This window comes from Sapajus apella, unplaced genomic scaffold (assembly GCF_009761245.1).
Source record: "Sapajus apella isolate SASKATOON/1434 unplaced genomic scaffold, GSC_monkey_1.0 scaffold83, whole genome shotgun sequence".
Classification (NCBI taxonomy): domain Eukaryota; kingdom Metazoa; phylum Chordata; class Mammalia; order Primates; family Cebidae; genus Sapajus; species Sapajus apella.
This window is the reverse complement of record NW_022437023.1, coordinates 689,799-699,585: the sequence shown is the minus strand read 5'-3', so window position 1 is coordinate 699,585 and position 9,787 is coordinate 689,799.

Sequence of the window (9,787 nt, the reverse complement as noted above, 5' to 3'; positions counted from 1 at the left end):
TGCCCAGCGCACCGCCTCCGCATTCTTCCGGGTTTACCCCTCCTGACTCGCCGTCCGATACGTTCCCTCACGCCTGCCGGATGCCAGGCGGCTGTGTGCCAGGCTCTGGGGGGCCGCGAGCTCACCCCAGACGCCCGCCCCGGGAATCCTCTGCTCCTCCACCTTCCCTTCCCGCTACTCTTTCCTAACCCACGCACTCCCAGGTGTCACTCTTGGGGCATCTAGATGTTCTGGCACTTGACCTAACTTCCAGCCTCAGCGCAAGGACGGGAGAAGGGCCAAGGGTATGAGATTTGGGACAGGAGAGGCATAGGCTTCTCTGACAAAGAGCGTGGGTTCCCAAAGAAAGGGTCCCCAGATACCCCGCAGGGGAGACTGTCGAGACAGGCGACTTTAGTCAGTTAATGCTCCGATGCGGGGAGGGCTGTGCAGGCAGGCGCCGCGACTCTTCACAGGCTTCCTTCTTTCCTTCCCCTGTCCGTCGCGGAGCCAGAATACTCAGAGCTGGCCGAGAGGAGCGTGTTGTTGCAGAAGTCACTGAGGGTCAGCGCTGGAATGTGAGCCGTGGGGCGGAGACAGCTCCGGAGACTCGTGATTCCGGAACCGGGTGGGCATTCAAGTGATACCTGGAGCACGCAGTTATCGGGGACATTAAGCTCACCCTGGGGGTCCATAGGAACCCCCTGACCCAATGGTCTCCAGAACAGGGTGATCCAGAACAGACGATGAAGAGACAGAACAGCGTGAAAGAGAGCGGCGATACCTACACTGACCTCCGGAGGGCAGCATGATCAAGGCAAGGAGCTGTTCTCGCTCCGCTCAAACCCCTGCGCAGCCTCAACGGCTTACTGCTGCTTCAGAAGGCCGCGAGGTTCCACGCCCACCCCACGACCCCCGCCGCCCTCTTCGCGCTGAAGCTGCAGAGCGTCTTTTTCAGCCCCCAAATCCTCTGCTCTGTGCCTTAAGATTCCCAGTCTTAAACTCAGATAACTTCTAGGGTCGTCACTCTTCAAACTTCTCCCTCACTTGTTTTGCTGATGACGGACGCAGGGGCGTCACAGACTCAGAGGCATCTGGAATCATTCTGTAGGACAGAACTGTGTCAATATCCTCTTCCTCCTGCTAATCTCTGAGACCAGTGTTTGTACATGGCACAGGGGTTCCTAGTGTCATATAGAAGGACTTGGAGATGTCCTCATGGGCTGTAACCGCCCCCAGTGCTATTCAGGTATCTCTGTTCTTTAAAGAAATATCATTTCCCCTTTTCCCCCTTACCTTTGTGCCCTCACCTCGCCGTGAATTGTTTCTTAACTGGGCCTTCTGGGAAACGTTTACTTCGTGTTCAACAGCAGTCTCATAAGGCGAGGGCGGCAGGGGGCAGCGGTGCAGGCGTTTGCTCACCTTAGCATTAATTTCAGAGCTACTGAGTGGACGAAAGGGAGAAGAAACATCCTCCTTTCCTCCATTCCTGTAAATATGGACCCACTTACCCTCCACTTAAGAAGGGTGGTTTTTCTGATCTTAAGATATCAGGCAGCCAGGCAAGGTGGCTCACACTTGTGATCCCAGGACTTTGGGACGCCGAGGCAGGAACATCCCTTGAGGCCAGGAGTTTGAGACCAGCCTGACCAACATGTTGAAACACCTACTCTACTAAAAATACAAAAATTAGCTGGATGTGGTGGTTCATGCCTATAATCTCAGCTACTCAGGTGGCTGAGGCAGGAGAATTGCTTGAACTCGCGAGGTGGAGGTTGTATTGAGCTGAGATGGCCACTGCACGCCAGCCTGGGAGACAGAGCGAGACTCTGTCTTAGAAAAAAAAGAAAAAGGTATCAGACATTATGGGGAGCAGACAAATTGGCTGGGTTTTAAAATAATCAGAGGCCCAGGGTGGTGGCTCATGCCTGTAATCCTTTCGGAAGGCAGAGGCCAGAGGATCTTGAGCCCAGGAGTTTGAGACCAGCCTGGGCAACATAGGGAGACCCCATTTCTTAAAAAAAAAAAAAAAAAAAAAAATGCCAGGCATGGTGGCCCATGCCTGTGGTCCCAGCTACTTGTGAGGCTGAGGTGGGAGGATTACTTGAGACCAGGAGTTAGAAATTACAGTGAGGTATGATTACACTACTGCACTCCAGCCTGGATGACACAGTGAGACCCTGTCTCTTTAAAAAATAAAATAAAATAAAAAAACAAAGTAGTCAGACTTAGTGTGAAGATTCAAGGAAAGAAAGAGAAAGCAAGACAAAACTTTAAGGAAATGAGAATAGAAATTGGCTCTCTTCATCCTGGGCATAATGGACGCAGCTATTCATGTTACATACTAGAGTTAACAAAGTGTTTCCAGATATAGTTGTCATTAAACCAACACATTTTTCGAAGCTCTGCTCTGTGTTCTGTGATAGGCATTGTGGATTCAGCAGAGAATAAATCAAAGTTCTTGATCTCAGAGAGCACATATTTCATCTAAAGGAATTCACATACCAGCTTTGGGAGAGGTCTTCTTCCTGTTTCAGGCAATGAGTTTAAATTTCAAATAATGAGCTCAAAACCATTTAGGCACTCAGTGGCTGAACCTTCTGTGCCCACATTCACCTTTTGTTCCATGATTCCAGGCTGGGAGTCATGGTGCTGAGGAGGCAGCCAGTTGTAGAGAAGCAACAGATTAATAAGTAATAGTAAATTATTGAAAGTATGCTTACAGAAATGAAGGAAAAGCTGCACAGGTGGTCTTTGGAAAGGACAGAAGCCAGGACAGTTCCAGCATCCATGCAGCAGACACCAAATGGTCAGTGCTTCTGCTTTGGATCAAAGAGAGAGAACTCTGATAGGCTTAGGGTGGGTCAGGTGCTCACGCTCCTCTGAGGAAGGGGAGAGTCCCTTGACGAATAATACGATAGACTACTGTGTTGGAGGATAATGGCCCCACTGCAAAATGGGATCCTGCTTCCCGACGAGTGGGATATAGATGCTAGGCAGCAAAATCCAACAAATGTCCATGTGCCCAAATCCCAACTCGATCACTGATAGCCATGCAGTCCTCTGAATATCAGTTAGTTGACACTCTTTCCTCTCACTACTGTGGTACATGCAGTACTTACCTTTATTCTTCACTTTGTTTCCTCATAAGACTATCAAGCAGTTTTTTTTAAAAATAAATAAAAGCAAAATTCTTTATTGTTTTAGTCTGTTCATTGGCCAACTGTAACATTAAATAAACTCAAGACAGAGCCACTGGAGAAGAATCAAGTACAACTCAGTGGAAATAACAGTGTGTGTGAGGGTGAATGTGCATGTGTGTGTGTGATGGAAAATACCTTTGTCCTGCCCAAACTGTAAGTCATGACCATGCCCCTCTCAGCAGAAGTTTCTCTTCGTCTCATTTGAAAGTTTATAGGAAGGCAGCTTAGGACCGGGTGTGGTGGCTCACGCCTGTAATCCCAGCACTTTGAGAGGCCGAGGTGGGTGGATCACGAGGTCAAGAGATCGAGGCCATCCTGGCCAACATGGTGAACCCCCATCTCTGCTAAAATACAAACAGCCAGACGTGGTGGCGGACACCTGTAGTCCAAGCTACTTGGGAGGCTGAGACAGAAGAATCGCTTGAACCTGGGAGGCAGAGGTTACAGTGAGCAGAGATCTCGCCACTTTACTCCAGCCTGGCGACAGAGCAAGACTAGTGTCTCAAAAATAAAAAGAATGCAGCTTAAAAAACAATGTGATTTTGGAGCAAGGTCTAGCCTTCGCTATTGTTTGTACATTTTGTTTTATTTATTTATTTACTTTTTAGTTTTTTTATGGTTTTGATTGTTTGTGTTTTTGAGACAGGGTCTTCCTCTGTTGTCCAGGCTGGAGTGCAGTGGCACCATCTCACCGCAACCTCTGCCACCCAGGTTCAAGTGATTCTCCCGCCTCAGCCTCCTGAGTAGCTGGGATTACTGGCACACACCACCACATCTGGTTAATTTTTGTATTTTTAGTAGAGACAAAGTTTTGTCATGTTGGCCAGGCTGGTCTTGAACTCCTGTCCTCATGTGGTCTGCCCACCTAGGCCTCCCAAAGTGCTGGGATTACAGGCATGAGCCACCATACCCGGTTAGTTGTTAGTTTTTTGAGGCAGAGTCTCGCTCAGTCACCCAGGCCGGAGTGCAGTGGCATGATCACGGTTTACTGCAGCCTTGACCTCCCGGACTTAAGCAATCCTCCCACCTCAGCCTCTGGGATAGCTGAGACTACAGTCATTTGCCACCATGCCTGGCTAATTTTTGTATTTTTTGGTAAACGATGTTTCACCATGTTGCCCACGCTGGTCTTGAACTCCTGAGCTCAAGTGATCTGCCTGCTTTGGCCTCCCAAAGTGTTGGAATTACAGGCATGAGCCACTGCCCCAGGCTGTTTTATTAATTTAGTTAAAAATATATGAAAAGGCCAGACACAGTGGCTCACGCCTGTATTCCCAGCACTTTGGGAGGCTGAGGCAGGTGGATCAACCTGAGGTCAGGAGTTCGAGACCAGCCTGACCAACACGGTGAGACCCCCGTCTCTACTAAAAATATAAAAATTAGCTGGTGGTGGGCACCTGTAATCCCAGCTACTTGGGAGGTTGAAGCAGGAGACTCTTTTGAACCCAGGGGGCAGAGGTTGCAGTGAGCCAGGATCTCACTATTTCAGCTTGAGCGAAAGAGTGAAACTCCATCTCAAAAAAAATTATATATAAATATATATTTTTTCATATATATGAAATATATGAAAAAATATATTTTCATATACATTTATTTTTTCTTATATATATATATATATATGGATAGCAGGCTGGGCATGGTAACCCATGCCTGTAATCCCAGCACTTTGGGGGGCTGAGGTGGTCAGATCACTTGAGCACAGAAGTTTAAGACTAGCCTGAGCAACATGGTGAAACTTCATCTATACAAAAAATACAAAAATTAGCTGGGTGTGGTGATGCATGCCAGTAATCCCAGCTATTTGTGAGGCTGAGCCAGGAGGATTGCTTGGGGAGGCAGAGGTTGCAGTGAGCCGAGATGGCACCAGTAGACTCCAGCCCAGGGGGCAGAGCGAGACCCTGTCTCAAAAAAAAGAAAAAGAAAAAAAAAGCAAAACAAATTACCTACCTTATGAAGGAACAGTTTGTAATAGATATAAGATACAGAATATACACCCCCTGGCATGGAATAAGTCCTCAGAAAATGTTAGTTCCTCTCTGTCCCTGTGTGACGTGAAGGGAATTTCAGGGCCAGTACCACTGCCTGGTGGCGTCCCTTGCTTAAGTGCTGTGTGCCCCATTGCAAAAGCATATCTTCCAGGTTCCTGATACCACATCCCATGTCCTCTGCCTTTGGGGCTCTCACAGGATAAAGTATCATCATCCGTATGAGCTAGGAAAGAATCTTATCTTCAAAACAAACATCTGTCTTGGGAATAATGACATAGCTGAGCTGAAAGGACAATTAGTTTTCCTCCCTAGACCAACACAATCTTCAGGGCTGGGGACTCATTTGATGCTCCAATTCAGACAGTTGGAGAACATTGTCACTGAGTACCAGGCCTTTTTAGCATCTTTTCTCCAAATGTTACATCCTTAGGGGCTTTGAATAGTGGAAGAGCCTTCAATAGTGGTTCAGGTGGAAGCATGCAGGCATGTGGAGAGCTTCCACTCCCAGATCCCTGAGACAAGGCTTAGGATGGAAAAGAGGCTGCTGGGGAGTTTGGCTCTGAATGTAAACCTGGGAGAGGCACCTCCTGCCATCCTAAGGGCTTGTGGGCAGGGGTGACATGTTGATCTGGCTTTTGTTCCACTCTGAGACATCACTGGATCTCATGCAGAGCTCTTTTTTTTTTTTTTTAGACAGGGTCTCACTCTATTGCCCAGGCTAGAGTGCAGTAAGTGGCGCGATCATGGCTCACTGCAGCCTCAACTTCCTCGGCTCAAACAATCCTCCCACCTCAGCCTCCTCGGTAGCTGGCATTGCAGGCATGAGCCACCATACCCAGCCTAATGCAGGGCTCTTCATGCAGGATCCCAAAGGGCAAACAAAGATAGGAGTAGATTACATTTCATTTTCATTAATCTCTAACTAAAATTTAGCATTTTCTCCAATGATAAACATAGGTAATAAACCCACACAGGTATTTGTAGTACATGTGACTGTTGTTAATAGAATTTACACATTATTTATGTCACCTTCCAGGAGTTGCAGAAATTTCAAAACGTCACGGTATGCTCACGGTTACTTTGTAGTTAGTGGTAGTGGTTAGACTTACCACTAGATCTTCTTCGCACATTTTGTTTCATTTTGGTAACTGTCCTTCAATATGATTGTTTTCCTTTGTAGTCCCATGTATTTTACTTTATGTAGTTGAAGCTTATTCTGAGACTCCACAGACTTCACCAGACTTCCAGAGCCTGTCCTAGACATAAAAAAGTAAGAAACCTTAGCTCTCTAATGATGCTGTCATTTCCTGTTTTGTATTTTTTACAACCAGGGTAATTTGGAATGCTTTCTTCTTGTTTAAACTAAATGTCTGCTTGTAAAATTTCTGCCCCATATTTTCTTCGTTATTCTTCAAATTCAATTATTCATTTATTTGCCAAATATTTGGGAAACACCTCTCTTGTACAAAACTATGCTGCATAAAACTATGCTAGTATGTGAAAAATAATCCTTACTCACCACGCCCTTCACCCTCGACCCCCCAACCCCATTTACAATCTAGAAGAGAAGCCGGACTGTTTGCCCACATAGGCCACACAGGTGGCAGCTTTCAGGGGAGGAGGGATGGCAGGGAGGGGTGATGGTTGTCCCGGGTGCAGGCAATAAGAAGGCGTACTGTCTGTGGAGAATTCAAAAATAAATCTAAAACCAACTTCCTTTTTTTTTTTTTTTTTTTTTTTTTTTTGAGATGGGGTCTCCCTCTGTCGCCCAGGCTGGAGTGCAGTGGCATGATCTCTGCTCACTGCAGCCTCTGCCTCCTGGGTTCTGGCGATTCTCCTGCCTCAGCCTTTCAGGTAGCTGGGATTACAGGCAGGCACTACCACACCTGGCTAATTTTTGTACTTTTGGTAGAGATGGGTTTCACCATGTTGGCCAGGCTGGTCTCGAACTCCTGACCTCAGGTGATCTGCCCGCCTCAGCGTCCCGAAGTGCTGGGATTACAGGAGTGAGCCACCACGCCCAGCCTAAAGCCAACTTTTTATTGATACCCCACACCAGCAATTATAAAACTGTTAGCGACAAAATACTTGCAGTATAGCCTCCTCCCACCACTTTACCTGCTTGGTATGCCAGTTTAACCATTTCCAGTTTACACCAGCCCCTCCCCAACACACACACACACAGCCTTTGAGACTTCCTTTTCTCCTCCTCAACTCCCCCAGCACAGTTCTCACGTCTCTCTACTCAGGGTGGGATCTGCAGCGCTGCTGGGCCAATATTCCCAAAGGTGAGTGTCCAGCCCTCTCCCTGTAAGCTCCTTGGCCTCTGGATGGCCTCATTAATAGTCCAGGATGATCCCTGCAAACTTAGCCTCTGCCGGCAGGTCTCAGCTCTTCATGCCCCTGGGCTTGAACCCCTTCGCAATTGCGTTTGACAGTACATGATTCCCATTTCTTATCTGCAGATTTTCCATCCTTCAAGAATGCTGGATTTCCTGGTCATGCAAAGGCTTAATGAACTGGCCTGGCAGCTTGTCTGGTCCTCGAGTTTCCTTTTCTTGCCTAGTTTCTGAGGACTTCTAGTAATTTTACTTGGGAATCCCACTGTCTCCATTTTTATTCCTGAGTTTTCTGCATTCTTTTTTCTGCAGCCACAGGGCCTCATCCAGGGTCTGCAGGGAGCTGATGTCTTATCTGAGCAGCTAGAATTGAGGAGAGAAGGGAGGTTCCTAAGTGCAGAAATGGGTTTTCTTCTCTCTAGCCACCCCTGAAGGCCCTGGATGTGATTGTGTCAGACCTCCCCTGCACAGTCTCCCTTTGGATTACCTCAAGATAAACCAATTTGTGACTTTAATTACATCTGCAAAGTCCCTTCCCAGAAGGACCTAAGCTAAAGTGTGATTGAATCAGTGAAAGAGGGTGTGCTAGCGATCAGCTAGGGAAGTGATTCCAAGGGTCCCTAGACTCCACATTGCCAACTGCAAAATGTGACATTGTTACGTTCCTGCAAGTGAACTCTCCTCCCAAATTCATTGTCTGAGTTGTTGCAAATGAATCCAGCCATGCCTTTTGGGTTTGGCATCTGAGAAGTGTCTATGGCTTGGGAAGAGTGGTCAGAATGGCAGGTGATGGGAAGAGACCATATTTCAGCTGGTTGACAGTGAAAGGGCAGGGCAGCCAATTCCTTGCTCTTTCTGAAGCACAGGCGTATCGGAGATTGAAAGTGTCTGTTGGCCTCACAGGCACTGAGGAAAGCCTCCCATCCTTTCAGATTTTCCTCCTTTTTCCTGAGGTATCCTGAACCTGATGGTCTAATCCTATCCCATGTCTGGGCCAAGAAACCGCCTTCCATGGAGGATTTGAATATAATAATCAGTTTCCTCTGCATTCCTCCAGGACACAGAGTCCCATGCCATCCACGAGTCTATCATACAAAAGCTTCCTCATTGGTCCCACTGTTGAGCAGTCAAAGTTCTCTGAGCTCATTTAGCACCAATCATCATCCTTAAAATCCATAGGATGGGCTAGGTGCGGTGGCTCATGCCTGTAATCTCAACACCTTGGGAAGCCAAAGGGGCAGATAGCTTGAGCCCCGGAGTTCAAGACCAGCCTGGGCAACATGGTGAGACACTACTTCTACAATTTTTTTTTTTAATTAGCCAGGCATGGTGGTACACACCTGTCATTCCAGATACTTGGGAAGCTGAGATAGGAGGTTCCCTTGGGCCTAGGAGGTTGATGCTGCAGTGAGCTGTGATCACACTACTGCACTCCAGCCTGAACAATAGTGAGACCTTATCTCAGAAAAAAAAAAAAAATCCATGGGATGAAATACAGGCATGATGATCACAACTCATTCATGGCAGCTTCTGAATGGCCCAGCTCCCCTTCCCCAGACCAACTGCTTTTGTTAGAGACAGCTTCTTCTTGCAACATTTTTGTTTGTTTGTTTGTTTGTTTTTTGTTTTTTGTTTTTTTTGAGACGGAGTTTTGCTCTTGTTGCCCAGGCTGGAGTGCAATGGCACGATCTCAGCTCACTGTAGCCTCCGCCTCCTGAGTTCAAGAGATTCTTCTGCCTCAGTCTCCTGAGTAGCTGGGACTACAGACGTGCACCACCACGCCTGGCTAATTTTTGTATTTTTAGTAGGGATGGTGTTTCACCATGTTGGCCTGGCTGGTCTCGAACTCCTGATCTCAGGTGATTCACCCGCCTCAGCCTCCCAAAGTTCTGGGATTACAGGTGTGAGCCACCGCACCTGGCCTATGGCCTCTAATTTCATTTTCATCCAAAAGGTTTAATGGAAGACCCACAGATTCCCTCTTCAAATAACAGCAAAGCCCATCTCCTTTAATATTTATTTGATCATCTTTGTAAAGCTTGACCTTAAAGTCTTCTTTAAGGATTTCTCCTGGAGACAAACCAGATATGTATACATTTGTATTCTGTCTTCTTCAACATGAAACCATCCTGATTCCATTTTTCTTTTATCTCCCCTCTTTTTGGGATCAGTGGGTTTGCGGGTTTTCTTTGCAGAAATTCTGCATTCCTAGCATTGACATCTTGTACATTTGCAGGAGAGCTAGATGCCTCACCATTAGAAAAGCCACACTTGGCTG